Source organism: Lathyrus oleraceus, chromosome 6 (genome assembly GCF_024323335.1).
Source record: "Lathyrus oleraceus cultivar Zhongwan6 chromosome 6, CAAS_Psat_ZW6_1.0, whole genome shotgun sequence".
Lineage (NCBI taxonomy): Eukaryota > Viridiplantae > Streptophyta > Magnoliopsida > Fabales > Fabaceae > Lathyrus > Lathyrus oleraceus.
This window is the reverse complement of record NC_066584.1, coordinates 108,711,948-108,716,686: the sequence shown is the minus strand read 5'-3', so window position 1 is coordinate 108,716,686 and position 4,739 is coordinate 108,711,948.

The following is a 4,739-nucleotide window of genomic DNA, read 5'->3' as shown; positions in this document are numbered from 1 at the left end:
ACTGCTCAGTCTTCAAGAAGTTCAATAAGCGCTTCTTTGTCCTTAGACTCAAGCTGTAACTCCTCATGCTTTCTGCTCAAAGCATGGAACCGCTCTTCCCATATATCCTTATCTTGCTTCATCTTGGCGAGTGCGTCTTCCAACTCCTCTACATCTTGGTTAGGGAGAGTTGATGGCTCAACCACAACCATAGACATAGGTCTCTCACAAGCATAAGGCATCTTCAATTCCAAAGCTCTCTTCTTCACCCAAAGAGTGTAAGCTTCCAAAGCTACACAGTTGCATGGACCAAGCTCGAATCTTCCTTTCCTATGCACATTATGCCAAGCATAAATCATCTTTTGCTTCAAAAGTTGGGGAGCTTTACCCTCTTGACAGAAAAGACCTTCTAATTGAGTGTTATTAGGTTTGTCTCTCAAGGGGAACCGAAGTTGATGACGAGCCAAAGCAGGGTTATAGTTAATTCCTCCTTGTGTACCAGTGAGAGGCACATTAGAGAATTCCCCACAACTATCAATAATCTCCAAGCTACCCAAAGAAGAATCTTACCAAACTATATCATCATTAGTGAGAGACATAAGTCTCTAAGACCACCGTAGACATTGTTTGTTCTCCACAAAAGCAGGCGTCTGAGGCAAGTGCGAAATAAACCACTTGCAAAGAAGAGGAATACAACACACAATAGTTTCACCACCTTTATAATTTCTTAAATGCAAAGAGAAGTGCATATCACCAAACAAAGTAGGCACATGATTCCCAATCAATAAGATTCTAATGGCGTTAACATCAACAAAACCATCAAAGTTAGGGAACAAAGCCAAACCATAGACGAGAAACACAAAGATGGCTTCAAAAGCATCCACACTACCGGCTTGAGCAAAAGCAGTAGCTTCCCCAATAAGGAACATAGAAGTCAGCCCAAACATTCCTCCTTTCTTCACCCAATGAGCCTCAATCTCAGACTTCTTCATGTGAAGAGCTTCAGCTATGATATGAGATATGGGAATCTCTTCTAATCCACTAAATGGAACTTTGTTAGAAACGGGTATTCCCAAGAGATGGGCATACTCCTCCAACGTAGGCATGAGCTGATAATCAGGAAAAGTGAAGCAACGGTAGATAGGATCATAAAACTGAACAACACACTTAAAAGTCCTTCGACCGCATCAGCAGATAACATAGATAGAAGCTTCCAATGAAGTTGCTTGAAATCCAAGGGATCTAATACAAAAGATGATAACTTCCTTAGCTCTTTCAAGTCCAGACATCTAAAACTATACTTCTTAGTGTTCCTTCGTCCATAATCCATGGTCTAAAAATATTTGCAAATAAAACCTCAGTTCCTTGAAGCTATTTTTCGTGTGATGAATTTTATGATGCGCATGAATGCATGAATGCAACAATCACAAGTAAATGATCACACACAAGGCAAACAAACAAAGGTCAAAGGATGAATTAAGTCATTGTCAAGATTAATCATCCATTTTGGTGGATTATGGTTTTCAACTTATCAACACCCAAGTTCCATTGATATTGACAAGACTTGATTGGATCAACCAAGAATCTAGGGTTTGTTGTGACTCACAAGCATGGAGTCAGGTTAAGAACCATCTTAAAGGAGTGTACTAAGGATAAAACCTGTAGATCATGTTCTAAAAAGTTCCCAGAGTCTTAATTCCTTCTATCGGATATTATAGGTTAGGATGACTAACTCATCAACCCATAATATTCCTCAAGAGAAACTCGTCTAAGTGTAGTATCGTGTAACAACTGTTATCAGGTCTACACCTGAATAGTCTTTGCATTACGTCCTAAATAGGCCAAGTTGGGTTAAATGTTCTACGGTCTTCAGCTTCTCGGACCCCAAATCAGAGAAAGTAATGCCTAACCACAAATAACTTGTGTGACATTCCTTCACATCATCTTCGAAACCCAAGTTGACTAACTGAATCTGCTCTTCGAATGGCTGAATGGCTTTTTCCTCGTGCTCAAGTAGACGAGACAATTCATCAGATACTTATTCATCACTTCCTTCCTCGGCCTCAAACACAGGAATTCAAAATTTGGCGAAGGATTAGGATCATTATATCCAATGGGTTTAGAAACCAACCTGCATAATGATTTGATATTTAAATTTTAGAGAAGTGAATTGGTGACCAAATATTATGCAGATGGACAATTATATTTATTATGTTTTTTTTGTGATTACCATTTTCCAAAAAAAAGCAAAAAAGTAAAAATAAAAACATCATAGATGTGAATGAATAGAATTGAATTTTATTAATGATCAAATTTGAAAATGCCAAACAATGTTCACTCCTCCCTTAGGCATAGGAGAAGTATTTTCAAAAATAATAAAAGCAATTACTTAGAACGATGCATAATAACAGGAACATCAACAACAATCCAATTCTTGCAAGCTTTTCCATGCGTCACAAAATTGGTGCAGTCTTCATCTTCATCACCCTCGATCACAACATCTAAGTGTTGTTCATTACCATGAATGAACCCTCCGCTACGGAAACTGGGTTGCACATTAACAACTCTAATCTCGAATGAACCTTGTTGGAATCCCAAATCGACTTTGCTCTTGTTCTCGGTGAATTCTATCATTTGTCCCCACTGATCAGAAATACCATCTTCAACAATCTTCTGAGCGTCTTTGAAGGAGGACATGGGTTCCCCAACTCTCTATTCTTCAGCAATAGATAAAGCTTGGAACAAAGTTCCAAACTCATCCTCAGCTTCTACATAAGAGAAAGACGACAGGTGACTTACCAACAAAGCCTTCTCCCCACCGATAATAACAAGCTTTCCATTCTTGACAAACTTCAATTTCTGGTGCAACGTTGATGTAACGGCTCCTGCCTCATGTATCCATGGCCTTCCTAATAAGCATCTATAGGCCGGGTGGATGTCCATTACTTGGAAAGTAATTTGGAAATTACTCGGACCTATCTTCACAGGAAGTTCCACTTCACTAATCACGGTCTTGTGAGAACCATCAAATGCCTTGACGATCACACCACTATATCTCATTGGAGCTCCTTGATATGTCAATCTAGAAAGATTTGATTTGGGAAGTACATTCAAACACGAACCAGTATCAACCAACATATTTAACAGTGCATCCTCCTTGCAATTCATTTAAATGTGCAACGCTAGATTGTGATTCCTACCCTCCTCAGGAAGTTCCTCATCACAGAAGCTCAAATTGTTGCAGGAAGTGATGTTAGCCATAATATGATCAAACTGATCCAATGTAACATCGTGCTCTACATATGCTTGCTCCAATACCTTTTGCAATGCTTCTCCGTGGGCTTCGGAATTCATAAGCAGAAACAACACCGAAATCTTGGAGGGAGTTTGAAGCAACTGCTCCACCATATTAAACTCACTCTTCTTAATCAACCGGAGTACCTCATCATCATCATTAGGCTTCAAACCGCTGGATTCACCAGACTTACACTTTGGAGCACTAATTGAATCCACTACAGACACTTCAATACTCTTACTGGAAGATACATCTTCTACATTCTTTGGGAACACCGACCTAAAAACACGACCGCTACGGGTCACCTTCGTAACATCGACAATGCTCACAATAGAACTGGTCACAGGTAATGGAACCTCTTGAGCATTCTCTAACATATTAGCATTATACTGATAAGGGATAGACTTATCGGATGCATACGGGACTGGACCCGCTAACCATATTACTAACGGTGATACCAATCTATTGCTGACACTGTTACTGCTGGTGCTATCAAATTGAATCACCACTCTCCTCAGAGTTTTGAATACAGGAACTATAACATTCATATCGTCACCCAAGTGACGGGACTGAAGAATCTGGATCATACCTTCATCCATCAACCCCTTGATGTCTCTCTTCACAACCGCACAACCTCGAGGATTAACACTACAGATTGCACAACCATCATGGTCATGCTCACAATCACTTACCAAACAAATATCCTTGTGCATCGTCACCAAGGACCTTCTAATGAAACAGACATCAAATACTTTGAACTCCCCCAGGACAGCCATCTACCATGTTAACAGAAGGGTTACCATGAGCAGGTAATGGGTTAGCTTTGACATTCGGCACACGGTCCTCAAAGGACACCATCCTACTTTTAACCAATTTCTGAACCTCGTATTTCAAGGGGTAACAGTTCTCAATATCATGGCCAGGAGCCCCTTAGTGAAAGGAACAGTGAATCTCTAGCTTGTACCACCATGGAAGTGGTTCTGGAATTTACAAAGGATTTCTTGGTTGCAAAAGGTTCTTGAGAACCAATGATGGGTACAATTTGGCATAAGACATGGGAAACGGGTCGTGTAGCGGGGTATTCATTACCTTTAGATTTATTGACTAAATCAAAAGTAAATCATACAATTCGAGTCGCCACCGCACTTCTATTTATCCAAAGGAAAGGTTAGAAAGCGAACAAAAATCGAGAAGTTTTATCAAATCAAAAACTAATAAAAATGTCAGAGATCTGGGAAAGGGGGTTGGTTATGCAATGGGAAGGTTTTAAGCACCCAAAACATCCTTAGTACTCTAAGGGAGCCCTTTTTACAAATGTTGTAAGGTGGGTTGGTATTTGTTAAAATATTTGTGCAAACATGATTGGGGAGATGAGAGGAGAATATACAAGTTATTTACAATTTTGTGTTTGAATGAATAAACCCATTGCCTACGTACCATCTTAAAAAAAGTAGGAGCAAAACCT